At 35.8% G+C, this 23,460-nt stretch overlaps 21 non-coding genes across 21 annotated transcripts; all 21 read right to left on the bottom strand.

Annotated features, from left to right (window-relative positions):
* Positions 1–4,216: 4,216 nt before the first annotated feature.
* On the bottom strand, positions 4,217–4,302 carry TRNAR-UCU (transfer RNA arginine (anticodon UCU)). Its single transcript is given in 2 exon segments — positions 4,217–4,252; positions 4,266–4,302. It is a non-coding gene; the product is annotated as a tRNA-Arg (tRNA).
* Positions 4,303–5,331: 1,029 nt separating this feature from the next.
* On the bottom strand, positions 5,332–5,417 carry TRNAR-UCU (transfer RNA arginine (anticodon UCU)). The gene is given in 2 exon segments: positions 5,332–5,367; positions 5,381–5,417. It is a non-coding gene; the product is annotated as a tRNA-Arg (tRNA).
* Positions 5,418–7,003: 1,586 nt separating this feature from the next.
* Positions 7,004–7,089, bottom strand: TRNAR-UCU (transfer RNA arginine (anticodon UCU)). The gene is given in 2 exon segments: positions 7,004–7,039; positions 7,053–7,089. It is a non-coding gene; the product is annotated as a tRNA-Arg (tRNA).
* Positions 7,090–7,559: 470 nt separating this feature from the next.
* Positions 7,560–7,645, bottom strand: TRNAR-UCU (transfer RNA arginine (anticodon UCU)). The gene is given in 2 exon segments: positions 7,560–7,595; positions 7,609–7,645. It is a non-coding gene; the product is annotated as a tRNA-Arg (tRNA).
* Positions 7,646–8,115: 470 nt separating this feature from the next.
* On the bottom strand, positions 8,116–8,201 carry TRNAR-UCU (transfer RNA arginine (anticodon UCU)). Its single transcript is given in 2 exon segments — positions 8,116–8,151; positions 8,165–8,201. It is a non-coding gene; the product is annotated as a tRNA-Arg (tRNA).
* A 471-nt stretch (positions 8,202–8,672) lies between these two features.
* TRNAR-UCU (transfer RNA arginine (anticodon UCU)) lies at positions 8,673–8,758 on the bottom strand. The gene is given in 2 exon segments: positions 8,673–8,708; positions 8,722–8,758. It is a non-coding gene; the product is annotated as a tRNA-Arg (tRNA).
* A 1,030-nt stretch (positions 8,759–9,788) lies between these two features.
* On the bottom strand, positions 9,789–9,874 carry TRNAR-UCU (transfer RNA arginine (anticodon UCU)). The gene is given in 2 exon segments: positions 9,789–9,824; positions 9,838–9,874. It is a non-coding gene; the product is annotated as a tRNA-Arg (tRNA).
* A 1,029-nt stretch (positions 9,875–10,903) lies between these two features.
* TRNAR-UCU (transfer RNA arginine (anticodon UCU)) lies at positions 10,904–10,989 on the bottom strand. Its single transcript is given in 2 exon segments — positions 10,904–10,939; positions 10,953–10,989. It is a non-coding gene; the product is annotated as a tRNA-Arg (tRNA).
* A 1,218-nt stretch (positions 10,990–12,207) lies between these two features.
* Positions 12,208–12,293, bottom strand: TRNAR-UCU (transfer RNA arginine (anticodon UCU)). Its single transcript is given in 2 exon segments — positions 12,208–12,243; positions 12,257–12,293. It is a non-coding gene; the product is annotated as a tRNA-Arg (tRNA).
* Positions 12,294–12,763: 470 nt separating this feature from the next.
* TRNAR-UCU (transfer RNA arginine (anticodon UCU)) lies at positions 12,764–12,849 on the bottom strand. The gene is given in 2 exon segments: positions 12,764–12,799; positions 12,813–12,849. It is a non-coding gene; the product is annotated as a tRNA-Arg (tRNA).
* A 470-nt stretch (positions 12,850–13,319) lies between these two features.
* On the bottom strand, positions 13,320–13,405 carry TRNAR-UCU (transfer RNA arginine (anticodon UCU)). The gene is given in 2 exon segments: positions 13,320–13,355; positions 13,369–13,405. It is a non-coding gene; the product is annotated as a tRNA-Arg (tRNA).
* Positions 13,406–13,876: 471 nt separating this feature from the next.
* On the bottom strand, positions 13,877–13,962 carry TRNAR-UCU (transfer RNA arginine (anticodon UCU)). Its single transcript is given in 2 exon segments — positions 13,877–13,912; positions 13,926–13,962. It is a non-coding gene; the product is annotated as a tRNA-Arg (tRNA).
* Positions 13,963–14,991: 1,029 nt separating this feature from the next.
* On the bottom strand, positions 14,992–15,077 carry TRNAR-UCU (transfer RNA arginine (anticodon UCU)). The gene is given in 2 exon segments: positions 14,992–15,027; positions 15,041–15,077. It is a non-coding gene; the product is annotated as a tRNA-Arg (tRNA).
* Positions 15,078–15,548: 471 nt separating this feature from the next.
* Positions 15,549–15,634, bottom strand: TRNAR-UCU (transfer RNA arginine (anticodon UCU)). Its single transcript is given in 2 exon segments — positions 15,549–15,584; positions 15,598–15,634. It is a non-coding gene; the product is annotated as a tRNA-Arg (tRNA).
* Positions 15,635–16,105: 471 nt separating this feature from the next.
* Positions 16,106–16,191, bottom strand: TRNAR-UCU (transfer RNA arginine (anticodon UCU)). Its single transcript is given in 2 exon segments — positions 16,106–16,141; positions 16,155–16,191. It is a non-coding gene; the product is annotated as a tRNA-Arg (tRNA).
* Positions 16,192–18,892: 2,701 nt separating this feature from the next.
* TRNAR-UCU (transfer RNA arginine (anticodon UCU)) lies at positions 18,893–18,978 on the bottom strand. The gene is given in 2 exon segments: positions 18,893–18,928; positions 18,942–18,978. It is a non-coding gene; the product is annotated as a tRNA-Arg (tRNA).
* A 471-nt stretch (positions 18,979–19,449) lies between these two features.
* On the bottom strand, positions 19,450–19,535 carry TRNAR-UCU (transfer RNA arginine (anticodon UCU)). Its single transcript is given in 2 exon segments — positions 19,450–19,485; positions 19,499–19,535. It is a non-coding gene; the product is annotated as a tRNA-Arg (tRNA).
* Positions 19,536–21,122: 1,587 nt separating this feature from the next.
* TRNAR-UCU (transfer RNA arginine (anticodon UCU)) lies at positions 21,123–21,208 on the bottom strand. Its single transcript is given in 2 exon segments — positions 21,123–21,158; positions 21,172–21,208. It is a non-coding gene; the product is annotated as a tRNA-Arg (tRNA).
* Positions 21,209–21,678: 470 nt separating this feature from the next.
* TRNAR-UCU (transfer RNA arginine (anticodon UCU)) lies at positions 21,679–21,764 on the bottom strand. The gene is given in 2 exon segments: positions 21,679–21,714; positions 21,728–21,764. It is a non-coding gene; the product is annotated as a tRNA-Arg (tRNA).
* A 470-nt stretch (positions 21,765–22,234) lies between these two features.
* Positions 22,235–22,320, bottom strand: TRNAR-UCU (transfer RNA arginine (anticodon UCU)). The gene is given in 2 exon segments: positions 22,235–22,270; positions 22,284–22,320. It is a non-coding gene; the product is annotated as a tRNA-Arg (tRNA).
* Positions 22,321–22,791: 471 nt separating this feature from the next.
* On the bottom strand, positions 22,792–22,877 carry TRNAR-UCU (transfer RNA arginine (anticodon UCU)). The gene is given in 2 exon segments: positions 22,792–22,827; positions 22,841–22,877. It is a non-coding gene; the product is annotated as a tRNA-Arg (tRNA).
* Positions 22,878–23,460: the final 583 nt, after the last annotated feature.

Genomic DNA, 23,460 nt, shown 5'->3' with positions numbered 1-23,460 from the left:
TGCCTCCTTCTCCTCAATGGTTATGTTAAATTTCTTTTTTTCCTTACCCGTTAATTTTCTGATGTCATTCTCAACCAATTTTTGAAAGCTTTCAATATGAGGGCCTTTAACATGAGACGGAAAAAATTTTGACGGAGGTTTAAAATTGCTGTGAATATATTTTTGTTCCAATGTTGTATTTTCTTCATTTGGTGTCTTTTCAGCAAAAAACTTCTTGATACATAGTTTTCTTATAAACTTGTGTGTATCAATGTACACATTAAATTGATCTATGGTGGAGTGAGGGGCAAATTTTAATCCTTTATTTAATACAGAGATTTGATGTTTCGACAACTGTCTCTTACTAAGATTGTATATGTTATCATCTTCTGTTTCCGTAATGGCATTTACTGTAACGTTCTTCTTTCTTTTTCCACCCCGGACACCCCTTCTTTTGGAGAAAGTTCCGTTCGTTGTTTTTTTGCTATTGTGGGAGTCAATTCTGGTGGTTTCTTTGTTTCCCAGAGGAGATCTAAAAAATCTTCATCAGTGTAATCATCTTCCTCCTCCAGTGGTGTTGCTCTTTTGCCGTATCTTGGTGCTGTTGTTGTAATATTTCTGTTTTCTCTTGCTTCTATATTACTAATGAGGTTATGATATTTCAAGTTTTCTTCTGTTCTTGCTGACTCTTTTCCCTGATTAAATGATTGTTTGTTTGTCAAATATGTTGTAGTATTCCTATATTCAAAATTCCTTGGATTGTAAGGGTGATAAATTTTTCTTTGCAAAGGTGTTGGTGGCCGATTCTTTATTAGTGGTTCTTTATGAATATCCCTTCTGGGAAATGTCTTGTTTTGTTTCTTATTATAATAATTAGTTGAGCGGTGAGGTTTGAATGAAGTGTTTTGTGGCTGAAAACCTGCCAATGTTGTTTTTGGTTTAATCTGTGAGGATTTCCTAAAATTCCTTCTTTCATTATCAACAATATGTTGTTTCTCCATATGGTCTCTGTGGAATTTTTTCTGTTTTTGATTCACAATAGATTCTTCTAATTCTTCCATTTTAACATTAGTCATTTGCATTAAATCTATATATTCTTTCATGTTCACCAGTGGTTCAAATTTCTTTTCCACTTTCTTAATGTTTTCATTAATACATTCTAAGGATTGACTTCTATCTTGAATAATTAATGTAATCAGCTCTCTAGAGCAATTATCTAAAATGCTATTCCATTTCAGAAAAAAATCAGGAGTTGTGGGTTCAACAGTAGGATTTTTTTGTATCCTTAAGCCCCTAGGGATTAAACCCAATTCTATATATTTTTTTAAAGTAGTCACTTCCCACCATTGTTTAATCTCGGAAGTGTAATTTTTCTCTAACAGTAGAAATTGATCATAAAAACGTTCACTATCAATTTTAGGTTCTGGTATTTGTTTATTTAAAGTGAAAACATTACCTAAATTATTCCGCCTTGTATGTGTAATATAACTATCCATTGTGGCAGCAGCAGAAACAATAAATAATAGGTATGATAAAAAAATATATATTCTGCGATATGGATGTTATTTTGAAAGCAGCTCCTAATAAAATAATTTCAATATGTAACAAATAAAGAGCGCTTGTGAATAAACATGTATGAATGTAACGCAATACCTGTAAAAAAAAAAGGGGATTAGTAAAAGATGTTTAAAACCCTTTTTTAATATTTAGGAAAGTCCATAATTGACATCAGGGTTCCGATAACATGCCTTGCAGTGCGGTGTGATACTGGAGTCAGACGTGAAAAACTAACTGTCTCTCCCTATATCTGCCTACCTTTAACGGCTTCCGCTCCGTCCGGCTGGTTCCCTGCACGGGGTGATCGTCTTCTTCGTCCGTGTAAACGGCCCGATGCTGCAAAGGTGCAGTGTGATGACGTCACTATGTCTCTGCTGTGTGTCAGATGTGCGCTAAAACCAACGCGTTTCAGGCTCCTGGCCCTTTTTCTAGGATAGCGTTCCATCCTGTGTGCTCCATTTTATTGAAAGATTTAATTGATTCAATTAAAAACCTAATTCTATAATTAGGTATAATTAGGTATAATTTCCTTTTAGAAATAAATAAAAATTAAGGTATTGCGTTTTTGTGTTTTTATTATGAGAATGGTATTATATTATAAAAAGTGATGTAAAAATTAGAGAAATTTAAGCAATGTATAGAATTAATTGATTAATAGGTATTTAAAGGAAAGCATTTATCTCTATATCCATATTTAAACATGCAGGTTGCAAGGTTTGCATCCAGAAAATCCATTTTGTTTCCTTTTTTCTCAATTCTTTTGAAATGTCACCTCCTCTCCAGTTAGGGCAGATTTTCTGTATGCCCATAAATGACAAACCAGAGGGATTTCGGTTGTGATGGTCTAGAAAGTGTTTGGACACGCTATGTGTCTGTAAACCTTTCTTGATGTTGAAAATATGCTCAGCAATTCTTATTTTTAGTTTTCTTTTTGTCTGACCAATATATTGGAATCCACAGGGACATTCAAGTAAATAAATTACTGCTTCTGTATCACAAGTGATAGTATCCATAATTTTGTAACTCTTATTTGATACATTTGATTTGAATCCAGTTAATGGTTGTGTCGATTGTTTTCTTAAAGTTTTGCATGGTAAACAGTTCAAACAGAAAAAATGACCTTTCTTTTTGTTCCCAAAGTTGGCTCCATTATTTAAATGAGTATGACTTTTCACCAATTGATGCTTGAGGTTGCATGCTTTTTTGTAAATAATTTTTGGTTTTGTTGGAATGACTGATTTCAATTTATTGTCCAGAAGCAATATATGCCAATGCTTATTCAATATAGATTCAATTACATGATGTTGACTATTAAATTGTGTGACAAAGGCTATATCGAAATCCTCCTTTGTATTGCGTTCTTTATATAAAAGTGTATCCTTCCTCTCTTTAAGCGATATCTCTTCTAAGGCCTCTTGTAATTTCTGTTCATCATATCCTTTTTTCAAGAACTTGTTTTTCATTGTTTCACTTTGTTGTAAAAAGATGTCATGTTGTGAACAATTCCTTTTTAATCTACTAAATTGTCCTTTTGGGATATTCTGAATCCATTTCGTGTGATGATTACTGGTATATAACAAGGTATTGTTTCCACTGATGTCTTTCGTGTGGGTGCTTGTTTGTATGGTTTTATTGAAAAAGAAGATTTCCAAATAAACTATCATGTTCTTGCTAAAAGTTGAGATAAATTCAAGCCCAAAACTGTTATTATTAAGATACGAGAAGAAATCAGCTCTCTGAAATGCAAAAACAGCTATATCTGAGTCTTCCTCTTGCTGATATATGGTGCAAGTCCTATTTTAAGTATGCGGATTTAGTGACATAATTTGTGGTACACAATTAAGGACTGTAGGGAGACATTTTTTTATGATGTTTTAGAATACATACCACTCAATCTAAGCAAGGCTAGCTGAGTAGAGACAAAAGTGTTTTCAAAACACCAATTACTGGTTTAAAGGAATCTGAAATTACATTGTAACTTGTGATCTAACTTTAAAAGGGACTTTCCAGTCAAAAACCGATCATTATATTGTTTATGTAGTATATGGATCTCCAATCTCCAATCATATTGTTATGAAAAGTTGAATGTAAATCCTAAATATTTGCAATTAAAACTAAAGAATGAATCCGGTGGGACTCGAGCCCACAACTTTGAAATAACTACAACCAACTAGAAGTCTAACGTGCTATCCATTGCACCACAGCGCTCCTGGCAGTTTATGTGCTTGGTTCGACTGTAGCACTTGTAGAATACATAGAGTGGCAAAGGAGTGTCAGATATTTACAATAGTTCTCCCAAATGCAAAAACAGCTATATCTGAGTCTTCCTCTTGCTGATATTTGGTGCAAGTCCTATTTTAAGTATGCGGAATTAGTGGCATAATTTGTGGTACACAATTAAGGACTGTAGGGAGACATTTTTTTAAGATGTTTTAGAATACATACCACTCAATCTAAGCAAGGCTAGTTGAGTAGAGACAAAAGTGTTTTCAAAACACCAATTACTGGTTTAAAGGAATCTGAAATTACATTGTAACTTGTGATCTAACTTTGAAAGGGACTTTCCAGTCAACAACCGATCATTATATTGTTTATGTAGTATTCGGATGTTCAATCTCCAATCATATTGTTATGAAAAGTTGAAAGTAAATCTTAAATTTTTGCATTTAACACTGAAGAACGACTCTGGTGGGACTCGAACCCACAACCTTTGAATAACTACAACCAACTAGAAGTCCACTGCGCTATCCATTGCGCCACAGAGCCCGTGGCGGTTTTAGCACTTGGTTCGACTGTAGCACTTGTAGAATACATAGAGTGGCAAAGGAGTGTCAGATATTTACAATAGTTCTCCCAAATGCAAAAACAGCTATATCTGAGTCTTCCTCTTGCTGATATTTGGTGCAAGTCCTATTTTAAGTATGCGGATTTAGAGACATAATTTGTGGTACACAATTAAGGACTGTAGGGAGACATTTTTTTATGATGTTTTAGAATACATACCACTCAATCTAAGCAAGGCTAGTTGAGTAGAGACAAAAGTGTTTTCAAAACACCAATTACTGGTTTAAAGGAATCTGAAATTACATTGTAACTTGTGATCTAACTTTAAAAGGGACTTTCCAGTCAAAAACCGATCATTATATTGTTTATGTAGTATATGGATCTCCAATCTCCAATCATATTGTTATGAAAAGTTGAATGTAAATCCTAAATATTTGCAATTAAAACTAAAGAATGAATCTGGTGGGACTCGAGCCCACAACTTTTGAATAACTACAACCAACTAGAAGTCTAACATGCTATCCATTGCACCACAGCGCTCCTTGCAGTTTATTTGCTTGGTTCGACTGTAGCACTTGTAGAATACATAGAGTGGCAAAGGAGTGTCAGATATTTACAATAGTTCTCCCAAATGCAAAAACAGCTATATCTGAGTCTTCCTCTTGCTGATATTTGGTGCAAGTCCTATTTTAAGTATGCGGATTTAGTGACATAATTTGTGGTACACAATTAAGGACTGTATGGAGACATTTTTTATGATGTTTTAGAATACATACCCCTCAATCTGAGCAAGGCTAGTTGAGCAGAGACAAAAGTGTTTTCAAAACACCAATTACTGGTTTTAAGGAATCTGAAATTACATTGTAACTTGTGATCTAACTTTGAAAGGGACTTTCCAGTCAAAAACGGATCATTATATTGTTTATGTAGTATAAGGATGTCCAATCTCCAATCATATTGTTATGAAAAGTTGAATGTAAATCTTAAATATTTGCATTTAAAACTGAAGAACGACTCTGGTGGGACTCGAACCCACAACCTTTGAATAACTACAACCAACTAGAAGTCCAATGCGCTATCCATTGTGCCACAGAGCCCCTGGCGGTTTTAGCGCTTGGTTCGACTGTAGCACTTGTAGAATACATAGAGTGGCAAAGGAGTGTCAGATATTTACAATAGTTCTCCCAAATGCAAAAACAGCTATATCTGAGTCTTCCTCTTGCTGATATTTGGTGCAAGTCCTATTTTAAGTATGCGGATTTAGTGACATAATTTGTGGTACACAATTAAGGACTGTATGGAGACATTTTTTATGATGTTTTAGAATACATACCCCTCAATCTGAGCAAGGCTAGTTGAGCAGAGACAAAAGTGTTTTCAAAACACCAATTACTGGTTTTAAGGAATCTGAAATTACATTGTAACTTATGATCTAACTTTGAAAGGGACTTTCCAGTCAACAACCGATCATTATATTGTTTATGTAGTATAAGGATGTCCAATCTCCAATCATATTGTTATGAAAAGTTGAATGTAAATCTTAAATATTTGCATTTAAAACTGAAGAATGACTCTGGTGGGACTCGAACCCACAACCTTTGAATAACTACAACCAACTGGAAATCCAATGCGCTATCCATTGCGCCACAGTGCCCCTGGTGGTTTTAGCACTTGGTTCGACTGTAGCACTTGTAGAATACATAGAGTGGCAAAGGAGTGTCAGATATTTACAATAGTTCTCTGAAATGCAAAAACAGCTATATCTGAGTCTTCCTCTTGCTGATATTTGGTGCAAGTCCTATTTTAAGTATGCGGATTTAGTGACATAATTTGTGGTACACAATTAAGGACTGTAGGGAGACATTTTTTTATGATGTTTTAGAATACATACCACTCAATCTAAGCAAGGCTAGTTGAGTAGAGACAAAAGTGTTTTCAAAACACCAATTACTGGTTTAAAGGAATCTGAAATTACATTGTAACTTGTGATCAAACTTTAAAAGGGACTTTCCAGTCAAAAACCGATCATTATATTGTTTATGTAGTATATGGATCTCCAATCTCCAATCATATTGTTATGAAAAGTTGAATGTAAATCCTAAATATTTGTAATTAAAACTAAAGAATGAATCTGGTGGGACTCGAGCCCACAACTTTTGAATAACTACAACCAACTAGAAGTCTAACGTGCTATCCATTGCACCACAGCGCTCCTGGCAGTTTATGTGCTTGGTTCGACTGTAGCACTTGTAGAATACGTAGAGTGGCAAAGGAGTGTCAGATATTTACAATAGTTCTCCCAAATGCAAAAACAGCTATATCTGAGTCTTCCTCTTGCTGATATTTGGTGCAAGTCCTATTTTAAGTATGCAGATTTAGTGACATAATTTGTGGTACACAATTAAGGACTGTATGGAGACATTTTTTATGATGTTTTAGAATACATACCCCTCAATCTGAGCAAGGCTAGTTGAGCAGAGACAAAAGTGTTTTCAAAACACCAATTACTGGTTTTAAGGAATCTGAAATTACATTGTAACTTGTGATCTAACTTTGAAAGGGACTTTCCAGTCAAAAACGGATCATTATATTGTTTATGTAGTATAAGGATGTCCAATATCCAATCATATTGTTATGAAAAGTTGAATGTAAATCTTAAATATTTGCATTTAAAACTGAAGAATGGCTCTGGTGGGACTCGAACCCACAACCTTTGAATAACTACAACCAACTAGAAGTCCAATGCGCTATCCATTGTGCCACAAAGCCCCTGGTGGTTTTAGTGCTTGGTTCGACTGTAGCACTTGTAGAATACATAGAGTGGCAAAGAGTGTCAGATATTTACAATAGTTCTCCCAAATGCAAAAACAGCTATATCTGAGTCTTCCTCTTGCTGATATTTGGTGCAAGTCCTATTTTAAGTATGCGGATTTAGTGACATAATTTGTGGTACACAATTAAGGACTGTAGGGAGACATTTTTTATGATGTTTTAGAATACATACCCCTCAATCTGAGCAAGGCTAGTTGAGCTGAGACAAAAGTGTTTTCAAAACATGAATTACAGGTTTAAAGGAATCTGAAATAACATTGTAACTTGTGATCTAACTTTGAAAGGGACTTTCCAGTCAACAACCGATCATTATATTGTTTATGTAGTATAAGGATGTCCAATCTCCAATCATATTGTTATGAAAAGTTGAATGTAAATCTTAAATATTTGCATTTAATACTGAAGAACGACTCTGGTGGGACTCGAACCCACAACCTTTGAATAACTACAACCAACTAGAAGTCCAATGTGCTATCCATTGCGCCACAGAGCCCTGGTGGTTTTAGCACTTGGTTCGACTGTAGCACTTGTAGAATACATAGAGTGGCAAAGGAGTGTCAGATATTTACAATAGTTCTCCCAAATGCAAAAACAGCTATATCTGAGTCTTCCTCTTGCTGATATTTGGTGCAAGTCCTATTTTAAGTATGCGGATTTAGTGACATAATTTGTGGTACACAATTAAGGACTGTATGGAGACATTTTTTATGATGTTTTAGAATACATACCCCTCATTCTGAGCAAGGCTAGTTGAGCTGAGACAAAAGTGTTTTCAAAACACCAATTACTGGTTTAAAGGAATCTGAAATCACATTATAACTTGTAATCTAACTTTGAAAGGGACTTTCCAGTCAACAACCGATCATTATATTGTTTATGTAGTATAAGGATCTCCAAACTCCAATCATATTGTTATGAAAAGTTGAATGTAAATCTTAAATATTTGCATTTAAAACTGAAGAACGACTCTGGTGGGACTCGAACCCACAACCTTTGAATAACTACAACCAACTAGAAGTCCAACGCGCTATCCATTGCGCCACAGAGCCCCTGGCGGTTTTAGCGCTTGGTTCGACTGTAGCACTTGTAGAATACATAGAGTGGCAAAGGAGTGTCAGATATTTACAATAGTTCTCTGAAATGCAAAAACAGCTATATCCGAGTCTTCCTCTTGCTGATATTTGGTGCAAGTCCTATTTTAAGTATGCAGAATTAGTGACATAATTTGTGGTACACAATTAAGGACTGTAGGGAGACATTTTTTATGATGTTTTAGAATACATACCACTCAATCTAAGCAAGGCTAGTTGAGTAGAGACAAAAGTGTTTTCAAAACACCAATTACTGGTTTAAAGGAATCTGAAATAACATTGTAACTTGTGATCTAACTTTGAAAGGGACTTTCCAGTCAACAACCGATCATTATATTGTTTATGTAGTATTCGGATGTTCAATCTCCAATCATATTGTTATGAAAAGTTGAAAGTAAATCTTAAAGATTTGCATTTAACACTGAAGAACGACTCTGGTGGGACTCGAACCCACAACCTTTGAATAACTACAACCAACTAGAAGTCCAATGCGCTATCCATTGCGCCACAGAGCCCCTGGCGGTTTTAGCACTTGGTTCGACTGTAGCACTTGTAGAATACAAGGTGTGGCAATGGAGTGTCAGATATTTACAATAGTTCTCCCAAATGCAAAAACAGCTATATCTGAGTCTTCCTCTTGCTGATATATGGTGCAAGTCCTATTTTAAGTATGCTGATTTAGTGACATAATTTGTGGTACACAATTAAGGACTGTAGGGAGACATTTTTTTATGATGTTTTAGAATACATACCACTCAATCTAAGCAAGGCTAGCTGAGTAGAGACAAAAGTGTTTTCAAAACACCAATTACTGGTTTAAAGGAATCTGAAATTACATTGTAACTTGTGATCTAACTTTAAAAGGGACTTTCCAGTCAAAAACCGATCATTATATTGTTTATGTAGTATATGGATCTCCAATCTCCAATCATATTGTTATGAAAAGTTGAATGTAAATCCTAAATATTTGCAATTAAAACTAAAGAATGAATCCGGTGGGACTCGAGCCCACAACTTTGAAATAACTACAACCAACTAGAAGTCTAACGTGCTATCCATTGCACCACAGCGCTCCTGGCAGTTTATGTGCTTGGTTCGACTGTAGCACTTGTAGAATACATAGAGTGGCAAAGGAGTGTCAGATATTTACAATAGTTCTCCCAAATGCAAAAACAGCTATATCTGAGTCTTCCTCTTGCTGATATTTGGTGCAAGTCCTATTTTAAGTATGCGGAATTAGTGGCATAATTTGTGGTACACAATTAAGGACTGTAGGGAGACATTTTTTTAAGATGTTTTAGAATACATACCACTCAATCTAAGCAAGGCTAGTTGAGTAGAGACAAAAGTGTTTTCAAAACACCAATTACTGGTTTAAAGGAATCTGAAATTACATTGTAACTTGTGATCTAACTTTGAAAGGGACTTTCCAGTCAACAACCGATCATTATATTGTTTATGTAGTATTCGGATGTTCAATCTCCAATCATATTGTTATGAAAAGTTGAAAGTAAATCTTAAATTTTTGCATTTAACACTGAAGAACGACTCTGGTGGGACTCGAACCCACAACCTTTGAATAACTACAACCAACTAGAAGTCCACTGCGCTATCCATTGCGCCACAGAGCCCGTGGTGGTTTTAGCACTTGGTTCGACTGTAGCACTTGTAGAATACATAGAGTGGCAAAGGAGTGTCAGATATTTACAATAGTTCTCCCAAATGCAAAAACAGCTATATCTGAGTCTTCCTCTTGCTGATATTTGGTGCAAGTCCTATTTTAAGTATGCGGATTTAGAGACATAATTTGTGGTACACAATTAAGGACTGTAGGGAGACATTTTTTTATGATGTTTTAGAATACATACCACTCAATCTAAGCAAGGCTAGTTGAGTAGAGACAAAAGTGTTTTCAAAACACCAATTACTGGTTTAAAGGAATCTGAAATTACATTGTAACTTGTGATCTAACTTTAAAAGGGACTTTCCAGTCAAAAACCGATCATTATATTGTTTATGTAGTATATGGATCTCCAATCTCCAATCATATTGTTATGAAAAGTTGAATGTAAATCCTAAATATTTGCAATTAAAACTAAAGAATGAATCTGGTGGGACTCGAGCCCACAACTTTTGAATAACTACAACCAACTAGAAGTCTAACATGCTATCCATTGCACCACAGCGCTCCTTGCAGTTTATTTGCTTGGTTCGACTGTAGCACTTGTAGAATACATAGAGTGGCAAAGGAGTGTCAGATATTTACAATAGTTCTCCCAAATGCAAAAACAGCTATATCTGAGTCTTCCTCTTGCTGATATTTGGTGCAAGTCCTATTTTAAGTATGCGGATTTAGTGACATAATTTGTGGTACACAATTAAGGACTGTATGGAGACATTTTTTATGATGTTTTAGAATACATACCCCTCAATCTGAGCAAGGCTAGTTGAGCAGAGACAAAAGTGTTTTCAAAACACCAATTACTGGTTTTAAGGAATCTGAAATTACATTGTAACTTGTGATCTAACTTTGAAAGGGACTTTCCAGTCAAAAACGGATCATTATATTGTTTATGTAGTATAAGGATGTCCAATCTCCAATCATATTGTTATGAAAAGTTGAATGTAAATCTTAAATATTTGCATTTAAAACTGAAGAACGACTCTGGTGGGACTCGAACCCACAACCTTTGAATAACTACAACCAACTAGAAGTCCAATGCGCTATCCATTGCGCCACAGAGCCCCTGGCGGTTTTAGCGCTTGGTTCGACTGTAGCACTTGTAGAATACATAGAGTGGCAAAGGAGTGTCAGATATTTACAATAGTTCTCCCAAATGCAAAAACAGCTATATCTGAGTCTTCCTCTTGCTGATATTTGGTGCAAGTCCTATTTTAAGTATGCGGATTTAGTGACATAATTTGTGGTACACAATTAAGGACTGTATGGAGACATTTTTTATGATGTTTTAGAATACATACCCCTCAATCTGAGCAAGGCTAGTTGAGCAGAGACAAAAGTGTTTTCAAAACACCAATTACTGGTTTTAAGGAATCTGAAATTACATTGTAACTTATGATCTAACTTTGAAAGGGACTTTCCAGTCAACAACCGATCATTATATTGTTTATGTAGTATAAGGATGTCCAATCTCCAATCATATTGTTATGAAAAGTTGAATGTAAATCTTAAATATTTGCATTTAAAACTGAAGAATGACTCTGGTGGGACTCGAACCCACAACCTTTGAATAACTACAACCAACTGGAAATCCAATGCGCTATCCATTGCACCACAGTGCCCCTGGTGGTTTTAGCACTTGGTTCGACTGTAGCACTTGTAGAATACATAGAGTGGCAAAGGAGTGTCAGATATTTACAATAGTTCTCTGAAATGCAAAAACAGCTATATCTGAGTCTTCCTCTTGCTGATATTTGGTGGAAGTCCTATTTTAAGTATGCGGATTTAGTGACATAATTTGTGGTACACAATTAAGGACTGTAGGGAGACATTTTTTTATGATGTTTTAGAATACATACCACTCAATCTAAGCAAGGCTAGTTGAGTAGAGACAAAAGTGTTTTCAAAACACCAATTACTGGTTTAAAGGAATCTGAAATTACATTGTAACTTGTGATCAAACTTTAAAAGGGACTTTCCAGTCAAAAACCGATCATTATATTGTTTATGTAGTATATGGATCTCCAATCTCCAATCATATTGTTATGAAAAGTTGAATGTAAATCCTAAATATTTGCAATTAAAACTAAAGAATGAATCTGGTGGGACTCGAGCCCACAACTTTTGAATAACTACAACCAACTAGAAGTCTAACGTGCTATCCATTGCACCACAGCGCTCCTGGCAGTTTATGTGCTTGGTTCGACTGTAGCACTTGTAGAATACGTAGAGTGGCAAAGGAGTGTCAGATATTTACAATAGTTTGCATTTAAAACTGAAGAATGGCTCTGGTGGGACTCGAACCCACAACCTTTGAATAACTACAACCAACTAGAAGTCCAATGCGCTATCCATTGTGCCACAAAGCCCCTGGTGGTTTTAGTGCTTGGTTCGACTGTAGCACTTGTAGAATACATAGAGTGGCAAAGAGTGTCAGATATTTACAATAGTTCTCCCAAATGCAAAAACAGCTATATCTGAGTCTTCCTCTTGCTGATATTTGGTGCAAGTCCTATTTTAAGTATGCGGATTTAGTGACATAATTTGTGGTACACAATTAAGGACTGTAGGGAGACATTTTTTATGATGTTTTAGAATACATACCCCTCAATCTGAGCAAGGCTAGTTGAGCTGAGACAAAAGTGTTTTCAAAACATGAATTACAGGTTTAAAGGAATCTGAAATAACATTGTAACTTGTGATCTAACTTTGAAAGGGACTTTCCAGTCAACAACCGATCATTATATTGTTTATGTAGTATAAGGATGTCCAATCTCCAATCATATTGTTATGAAAAGTTGAATGTAAATCTTAAATATTTGCATTTAATACTGAAGAACGACTCTGGTGGGACTCGAACCCACAACCTTTGAATAACTACAACCAACTAGAAGTCCAATGTGCTATCCATTGCGCCACAGAGCCCTGGCGGTTTTAGCACTTGGTTCGACTGTAGCACTTGTAGAATACATAGAGTGGCAAAGGAGTGTCAGATATTTACAATAGTTCTCCCAAATGCAAAAACAGCTATATCTGAGTCTTCCTCTTGCTGATATTTGGTGCAAGTCCTATTTTAAGTATGCGGATTTAGTGACATAATTTGTGGTACACAATTAAGGACTGTATGGAGACATTTTTTATGATGTTTTAGAATACATACCCCTCATTCTGAGCAAGGCTAGTTGAGCTGAGACAAAAGTGTTTTCAAAACACCAATTACTGGTTTAAAGGAATCTGAAATCACATTATAACTTGTAATCTAACTTTGAAAGGGACTTTCCAGTCAACAACCGATCATTATATTGTTTATGTAGTATAAGGATCTCCAAACTCCAATCATATTGTTATGAAAAGTTGAATGTAAATCTTAAATATTTGCATTTAAAACTGAAGAACGACTCTGGTGGGACTCGAACCCACAACCTTTGAATAACTACAACCAACTAGAAGTCCAACGCGCTATCCATTGCGCCACAGAGCCCCTGGTGGTTTTAGCGCTTGGTTCGACTGTAGCACTTGTAGAATACATAGAGTGGCAAAGGAGTGTCAGATATTTACAATAGTTCTCTGAAATGCAAAAACAGCTATATCCGAGTCTTCCTCTTGCTGATATTTGGTGCAAGTCCTATTTTAAGTATGCGGAATTAGTGACATAATTTGTGGTACACAATTAAGGACTGTAGGGAGACATTTTTTATGATGTTTTAGAATACATACCACTCAATCTAAGCAAGGCTAGTTGAGTAGAGACAAAAGTGTTTTCAAAACACCAATTACTGGTTTAAAGGAATCTGAAATAACATTGTAACTTGTGATCTAACTTTGAAAGGGACTTTCCAGTCAACAACCGATCATTATATTGTTTATGTAGTATTCGGATGTTCAATCTCCAATCATATTGTTATGAAAAGTTGAAAGTAAATCTTAAAGATTTGCATTTAACACTGAAGAACGACTCTGGTGGGACTCGAACCCACAACCTTTGAATAACTACAACCAACTAGAAGTCCAATGCGCTATCCATTGCGCCACAGAGCCCCTGGCGGTTTTAGCACTTGGTTCGACTGTAGCACTTGTAAAATACAAGGTGTGGCAATGGAGTGTCAGATATTTACAATAGTTCTCCCAAATGCAAAAACAGCTATATCTGAGTCTTCCTCTTGCTGATATATGGTGCAAGTCCTATTTTAAGTATGCTGATTTAGTGACATAATTTGTGGTACACAATTAAGGACTGTAGGGAGACATTTTTTTATGATGTTTTAGAATACATACCACTCAATCTAAGCAAGGCTAGTTGAGTAGAGACAAAAGTGTTTTCAAAACACCAATTACTGGTTTAAAGGAATCTGAAATTACATTGTAACTTGTGATCTAACTTTAAAAGGGACTTTCCAGTCAAAAACCAATCATTATATTGTTTATGTAGTATATGGATCTCCAATCTCCAATCATATTGTTATGAAAAGTTGAATGTAAATCCTAAATATCTGCAATTAAAACTAAAGAATGAATCTGGTGGGACTCGAACCCACAACTTTTGAATAACTACAACCAACTAGAAGTCTAACGTGCTATCCATTGCACCACAGCGCTCCTGGCAGTTTATGTGCTTGGTTCGACTGTAGCACTTGTAGAATACATAGAGTGGCAAAGGAGTGTCAGATATTTACAATAGTTCTCCCAAATGCAAAAACAGCTATATCTGAGTCTTCCTCTTGCTGATATTTGGTGCAAGTCCTATTTTAAGTATGCGGATTTAGTGACATAATTTGTGGTACACAATTAAGGACTGTATGGAGAAATTTTTTATGATGTTTTAGAATACATACCCCTCAATCTGAGCAAGGCTAGTTGAGCAGAGACAAAAGTGTTTTCAAAACACCAATTACTGGTTTTAAGGAATCTGAAATTACATTGTAACTTGTGATCTAACTTTGAAAGGGACTTTCCAGTCAACAACCGATCATTATATTGTTTATGTAGTATAAGGATGTCCAATCTCCAATCATATTGTTATGAAAAGTTGAATGTAAATCTTAAATATTTGCATTTAAAACTGTAGAACAACTCTGGTGGGTCTCGAACCCACAACCTTTGAATAACTACAACCAACTAGAAGTCCAATGCGCTATCCATTGCGCCACAGAGCCCCTGGCGGTTTTAGAGCTTGGTTCGACTGTAGCACTTGTAGAATACATAGAGTGGCAAAGGAGTGTCAGATATTTACAATAGTTCTCTGAAATGCAAAAACAGCTATATCCGAGTCTTCCTCTTGCTGATATTTGGTGCAAGTCCTATTTTAAGTATGCGGATTTAGTGACATAATTTGTGGTACACAATTAAGGACTGTAGGGAGACATTTTTTATGATGTTTTAGAATACATACCCCTCATTCTGAGCAAGGCTAGTTGAGCTGAGACAAAAGTGTTTTCAAAACACCAATTACTGGTTTAAAGGAATCTGAAATCACATTATAACTTGTAATCTAACTTTGAAAGGGACTTTCCAGTCAACAACCGATCATTATATTGTTTATGTAGTATAAGGATGTCCAATCTCCAATCATATTGTTATGAAAAGTTGAATGTAAATCTTAAATATTTGCATTTAAAACTGAAGAACGACTCTGGTGGGACTCGAACCCACAACCTTTGCATAATTACAACCAACTAGAAATCCAATGCGCCATCCATTGCGCCACAGAGCCCCTGGTGGTTTTAGCACTTGGTTCGACTGTAGCACTTGTAGAATACATAGAGTGGCAAAGGAGTGTCAGATATTTACAATAGTTCTCCCAAATGCAAAAACAGCTATATCTGAGTCTTCCTCTTGCTGATATTTGGTGCAAGTCCTATTTTAAGTATGCGGATTTAGTGACATAATTTGTGGTACACAATTAAGGACTGTAGGGAGACATTTTTTATGATGTTTTAGAATACATACCCCTCAATCTGAGCAAGGCTAGTTGAGCTGAGACAAAAGTGTTTTCAAAACACGAATTACAGATTTAAAGGAATCTGAAATAACATTGTAACTTGTGATCTAACTTTGAAAGGGACTTTCCTGTCAACAACCGATCATTGTATTGTTTATGTAGTATAAGGACGTCCAATCTCCAATCATATTGTTATGAAAAGTTGAATGTAAATCTTAAATATTTGCATTTAATACTGAAGAACGACTCTGGTAGGACTCGAACCCACAACCTTTGAATAACTACAACCAACTAGAAGTCCAATGCGCTATCCATTGCGCCACAGAGCCCCTGGCGGTTTTAGCACTTGGTTCGACTGTAGCACTTGTAGAATACATAGAGTGGCAAAGGAGTGTCAGATATTTACAATAGTTCTCCCAAATGCAAAAACAGCTATATCTGAGTCTTCCTCTTGCTGATATATGGTGCAAGTCCTATTTTAAGTATGCGGATTTAGTGACATAATTTGTGGTACACAATTAAGGACTGTAGGGAGACATTTTTTTATGATGTTTTAGAATACATACCACTCAATCTAAGCAAGGCTAGATGAGTAGTGACAAAAGTGTTTTCAAAACACCAATTACTGGTTTAAAGGAATCTGAAATCACATTATAACTTGTGATCTAACTTTGAAAGGGACTTTCCAGTCAACAACCGATCATTATATTGTTTATGTAGTATAAGGATGTCCAATCTCCAATCATATTGTTATGAAAAGTTGAATGTAAATCTTAAATATTTGCATTTAAAACTGAAGAACGACTCTGGTGGGACTCGAACCCACAAACTTTGAATAATTACAACCAACTAGAAATCCAATGCGCCATCCATTGTGCCACAGAGCCCCTGGCGGTTTTAGAGCTTGGTTCGACTGTAGCACTTGTAGAATACATAGAGTGGCAAAGGAGTGTCAGATATTTACAATAGTTCTCTGAAATGCAAAAACAGCTATATCTGAGTCTTCCTCTTGCTGATATTTGGTGCAAGTCCTATTTTAAGTATGCGGATTTAGTGACATAATTTGTGGTACACAATTAAGGACTGTAGGGAGATATTTTTTATGATGTTTTAGAATACATACCCCTCAATCTGAGCAAGGCTAGTTGAGCTGAGACAAAAGTGTTTTCAAAACACGAATTACAGGTTTAAAGGAATCTGAAATTACATTGTAACTTGTGATCTAACTTTAAAAGGGACTTTCCAGTCAAAAAACGATCATTATATTGTTTATGTAGTATATGGATCTCCAATCTCCAATCATATTGTTATGAAAAGTTGAATGTAAATCCTAAATATTTGCAATTAAAACTAAAGAATGAATCTGGTGGGACTCGAGCCCACAACTTTTGAATAACTACAACCAACTAGAAGTCTAACATGCTATCCATTGCACCACAGCGCTCCTGGCAGTTTATGTGCTTGGTTCGACTGTAGCACTTGTAGAATACATAGAGTGGCAAAGGAGTGTCAGATATTTACAATAGTTCTCCCAAATGCAAAAACAGCTATATCTGAGTCTTCCTCTTGCTGATATATGGTGCAAGTCCTATTTTAAGTATGCGGATTTAGTGACATAATTTGTGGTACACAATTAAGGACTGTAGGGAGACATTTTTTTATGATGTTTTAGAATACATACCACTCAATCTAAGCAAGGCTAGATGAGTAGTGACAAAAGTGTTTTCAAAACACCAATTACTGGTTTAAAGGAATCTGAAATCACATTATAACTTGTGATCTAACTTTGAAAGGGACTTTCCAGTCAACAACCGATCATTATATTGTTTATGTAGTATAAGGATGTCCAATCTCCAATCATATTGTTATGAAAAGTTGAATGTAAATCTTAAATATTTGCATTTAAAACTGAAGAACGACTCTGGTGGGACTCGAACCCACAAACTTTGAATAATTACAACCAACTAGAAATCCAATGCGCCATCCATTGCGCCACAGAGCCCCTGGCGGTTTTAGAGCTTGGTTCGACTGTAGCACTTGTAGAATACATAGAGTGGCAAAGGAGTGTCAGATATTTACAATAGTTCTCTGAAATGCAAAAACAGCTATATCTGAGTCTTCCTCTTGCTGATATTTGGTGCAAGTCCTATTTTAAGTATGCGGATTTAGTGACATAATTTGTGGTACACAATTAAGGACTGTAGGGAGATATTTTTTATGATGTTTTAGAATACATACCCCTCAATCTGAGCAAGGCTAGTTGAGCTGAGACAAAAGTGTTTTCAAAACACGAATTACAGGTTTAAAGGAATCTGAAATTACATTGTAACTTGTGATCTAACTTTAAAAGGGACTTTCCAGTCAAAAAACGATCATTATATTGTTTATGTAGTATATGGATCTCCAATCTCCAATCATATTGTTATGAAAAGTTGAATGTAAATCCTAAATATTTGCAATTAAAACTAAAGAATGAATCTGGTGGGACTCGAGCCCACAACTTTTGAATAACTACAACCAACTAGAAGTCTAACATGCTATCCATTGCACCACAGCGCTCCTGGCAGTTTATGTGCTTGGTTCGACTGTAGCACTTGTAGAATACATAGAGTGGCAAAGGAGTGTCAGATATTTACAATAGTTCTCCCAAATGCAAAAACAGCTATATCTGAGTCTTCCTCTTGCTGATATTTGGTGCAAGTCCTATTTTAATTATGCGGATTTAGTGACATAATTTGTGGTACACAATTAAGGACTGTATGGAGACATTTTTTATGATGTTTTAGAATACATACCCCTCAATCTGAGCAAAGCTAGTTGAGCAGAGACAAAAGTGTTTTCAAAACACCAATTACTGGTTTTAAGGAATCTGAAATTACATTGTAACTTGTGATCTAACTTTGAAAGGGACTTTCCAGTCAAAAACAGTTCATTATATTGTTTATGTAGTATAAGGATGTCCAATCTCCAATCATATTGTTATGAAAAGTTGAATGTAAATCTTAAATATTTGCATTTAAAACTGAAGAACGACTCTGGTGGGACTTGAACCCACAACCTTCGAATAACTACAGCCAACTAGAAGTCCAATGCGCTATCCATTGTGCCACAGAGCCCCTGGCAGTTTTTGCGCTTGGTTCGACTGTAGCACTTGTAGAATACATAGAGTGGCAAAGGAGTGTCAGATATTTACAATAGTTCTCCCAAATGCAAAAACAGCTATATCTGAGTCTTCCTCTTGCTGATATTTGGTGCAAGTCCTATTTTAAGTATGCGGATTTAGTGACATAATTTGTGGTACACAATTAAGGACTGTATGGAGACATTTTTTATGATGTTTTAGAATACATACCCCTCATTCTGAGCAAGGCTAGTTGAGCTGAGACAAAAGTGTTTTCAAAACACCAATTACTGGTTTAAAGGAATCTGAAATCACATTATAACTTGTAATCTAACTTTGAAAGGGACTTTCCAGTCAACAACCGATCATTATATTGTTTATGTAGTATAAGGATCTCCAAACTCCAATCATATTGTTATGAAAAGTTGAATGTAAATCTTAAATATTTGCATTTAAAACTGGAGAACGACTCTGGTGGGACTCGAACCCACAACCTTTGAATAACTACAACCAACTAGAAGTCCAATACGCTATCCATTGTGCCACAGAGCCCCTGGTGGTTTTAGCACTTGGTTCGACTGTAGCACTTGTAGAATACATAGAGTGGCAAAGGAGTGTCAGATATTTACAATAGTTCTCCCAAATGCAAAAACAGCTATATCTGAGTCTTCCTCTTGCTGATATATGGTGCAAGTCCTATTTTAAGTATGCAGATTTAGTGACATAATTTGTGGTACACAATTAAGGACTGTAGGGAGACATTTTTTTATGAAGTTTTAGAATACATACCACTCAATCTAAGCAAGGCTAGTTGAGTAGAGACAAAAGTGTTTTCAAAACACCAATTACTGGTTTAAAGGAATCTGAAATAACATTGTAACTTGTGATCTAACTTTGAAAGGGACTTTCCAGTCAACAACCGATCATTATATTGTTTATGTAGTATAAGGATCTCCAAACTCCAATCATATTGTTATGAAAAGTTGAATGTAAATCTTAAATATTTGCATTTAAAACTGAAGAATGACTCTGGTGGGACTCGAACCCACAACCTTTGAATAACTACAACCAACTGGAAATCCAATGCGCTATCCATTGCGCCACAGTGCCCCTGGTGGTTTTAGCACTTGGTTCGACTGTAGCACTTGTAGAATACATAGAGTGGCAAAGGAGTGTCAGATATTTACAATAGTTCTCTGAAATGCAAAAACAGCTATATCTGAGTCTTCCTCTTGCTGATATTTGGTGCAAGTCCTATTTTAAGTATGCGGATTTAGTGACATAATTTGTGGTACACAATTAAGGACTGTAGGGAGACATTTTTTTATGATGTTTTAGAATACATACCACTCAATCTAAGCAAGGCTAGTTGAGTAGAGACAAAAGTGTTTTCAAAACACCAATTACTGGTTTAAAGGAATCTGAAATTACATTGTAACTTGTGATCAAACTTTAAAAGGGACTTTCCAGTCAAAAACCGATCATTATATTGTTTATGTAGTATATGGATCTCCAATCTCCAATCATATTGTTATGAAAAGTTGAATGTAAATCCTAAATATTTGTAATTAAAACTAAAGAATGAATCTGGTGGGACTCGAGCCCACAACTTTTGAATAACTACAACCAACTAGAAGTCTAACGTGCTATCCATTGCACCACAGCGCTCCTGGCAGTTTATGTGCTTGGTTCGACTGTAGCACTTGTAGAATACGTAGAGTGGCAAAGGAGTGTCAGATATTTACAATAGTTCTCCCAAATGCAAAAACAGCTATATCTGAGTCTTCCTCTTGCTGATATTTGGTGCAAGTCCTATTTTAAGTATGCAGATTTAGTGACATAATTTGTGGTACACAATTAAGGACTGTATGGAGACATTTTTTATGATGTTTTAGAATACATACCCCTCAATCTGAGCAAGGCTAGTTGAGCAGAGACAAAAGTGTTTTCAAAACACCAATTACTGGTTTTAAGGAATCTGAAATTACATTGTAACTTGTGATCTAACTTTGAAAGGGACTTTCCAGTCAAAAACGGATCATTATATTGTTTATGTAGTATAAGGATGTCCAATATCCAATCATATTGTTATGAAAAGTTGAATGTAAATCTTAAATATTTGCATTTAAAACTGAAGAATGGCTCTGGTGGGACTCGAACCCACAACCTTTGAATAACTACAACCAACTAGAAGTCCAATGCGCTATCCATTGTGCCACAAAGCCCCTGGTGGTTTTAGTGCTTGGTTCGACTGTAGCACTTGTAGAATACATAGAGTGGCAAAGAGTGTCAGATATTTACAATAGTTCTCCCAAATGCAAAAACAGCTATATCTGAGTCTTCCTCTTGCTGATATTTGGTGCAAGTCCTATTTTAAGTATGCGGATTTAGTGACATAATTTGTGGTACACAATTAAGGACTGTAGGGAGACATTTTTTATGATGTTTTAGAATACATACCCCTCAATCTGAGCAAGGCTAGTTGAGCTGAGACAAAAGTGTTTTCAAAACATGAATTACAGGTTTAAAGGAATCTGAAATAACATTGTAACTTGTGATCTAACTTTGAAAGGGACTTTCCAGTCAACAACCGATCATTATATTGTTTATGTAGTATAAGGATGTCCAATCTCCAATCATATTGTTATGAAAAGTTGAATGTAAATCTTAAATATTTGCATTTAATACTGAAGAACGACTCTGGTGGGACTCGAACCCACAACCTTTGAATAACTACAACCAACTAGAAGTCCAATGTGCTATCCATTGCGCCACAGAGCCCTGGTGGTTTTAGCACTTGGTTCGACTGTAGCACTTGTAGAATACATAGAGTGGCAAAGGAGTGTCAGATATTTACAATAGTTCTCCCAAATGCAAAAACAGCTATATCTGAGTCTTCCTCTTGCTGATATTTGGTGCAAGTCCTATTTTAAGTATGCGGATTTAGTGACATAATTTGTGGTACACAATTAAGGACTGTATGGAGACATTTTTTATGATGTTTTAGAATACATACCCCTCATTCTGAGCAAGGCTAGTTGAGCTGAGACAAAAGTGTTTTCAAAACACCAATTACTGGTTTAAAGGAATCTGAAATCACATTATAACTTGTAATCTAACTTTGAAAGGGACTTTCCAGTCAACAACCGATCATTATATTGTTTATGTAGTATAAGGATCTCCAAACTCCAATCATATTGTTATGAAAAGTTGAATGTAAATCTTAAATATTTGCATTTAAAACTGAAGAACGACTCTGGTGGGACTCGAACCCACAACCTTTGAATAACTACAACCAACTAGAAGTCCAACGCGCTATCCATTGCGCCACAGAGCCCCTGGCGGTTTTAGCGCTTGGTTCGACTGTAGCACTTGTAGAATACATAGAGTGGCAAAGGAGTGTCAGATATTTACAATAGTTCTCTGAAATGCAAAAACAGCTATATCCGAGTCTTCCTCTTGCTGATATTTGGTGCAAGTCCTATTTTAAGTATGCAGAATTAGTGACATAATTTGTGGTACACAATTAAGGACTGTAGGGAGACATTTTTTATGATGTTTTAGAATACATACCACTCAATCTAAGCAAGGCTAGTTGAGTAGAGACAAAAGTGTTTTCAAAACACCAATTACTGGTTTAAAGGAATCTGAAATAACATTGTAACTTGTGATCTAACTTTGAAAGGGACTTTCCAGTCAACAACCGATCATTATATTGTTTATGTAGTATTCGGATGTTCAATCTCCAATCATATTGTTATGAAAAGTTGAAAGTAAATCTTAAAGATTTGCATTTAACACTGAAGAACGACTCTGGTGGGACTCGAACCCACAACCTTTGAATAACTACAACCAACTAGAAGTCCAATGCGCTATCCATTGCGCCACAGAGCCCCTGGCGGTTTTAGCACTTGGTTCGACTGTAGCACTTGTAGAATACAAGGTGTGGCAATGGAGTGTCAGATATTTACAATAGTTCTCCCAAATGCAAAAACAGCTATATCTGAGTCTTCCTCTTGCTGATATATGGTGCAAGTCCTATTTTAAGTATGCTGATTTAGTGACATAATTTGTGGTACACAATTAAGGACTGTAGGGAGACATTTTTTTATGATGTTTTAGAATACATACCACTCAATCTAAGCAAGGCTAGCTGAGTAGAGACAAAAGTGTTTTCAAAACACCAATTACTGGTTTAAAGGAATCTGAAATTACATTGTAACTTGTGATCTAACTTTAAAAGGGACTTTCCAGTCAAAAACCGATCATTATATTGTTTATGTAGTATATGGATCTCCAATCTCCAATCATATTGTTATGAAAAGTTGAATGTAAATCCTAAATATTTGCAATTAAAACTAAAGAATGAATCCGGTGGGACTCGAGCCCACAACTTTGAAATAACTACAACCAACTAGAAGTCTAACGTGCTATCCATTGCACCACAGCGCTCCTGGCAGTTTATGTGCTTGGTTCG

Source organism: Taudactylus pleione, unplaced genomic scaffold, assembly GCF_031769625.1.
Source record: "Taudactylus pleione unplaced genomic scaffold, aTauple2 ptg000070l, whole genome shotgun sequence".
In the NCBI taxonomy this organism is placed as follows: domain Eukaryota; kingdom Metazoa; phylum Chordata; class Amphibia; order Anura; family Myobatrachidae; genus Taudactylus; species Taudactylus pleione.
The sequence above is the reverse complement of the archived record's forward strand: the minus strand, read 5'-3'. Positions and strand labels throughout refer to the sequence as shown.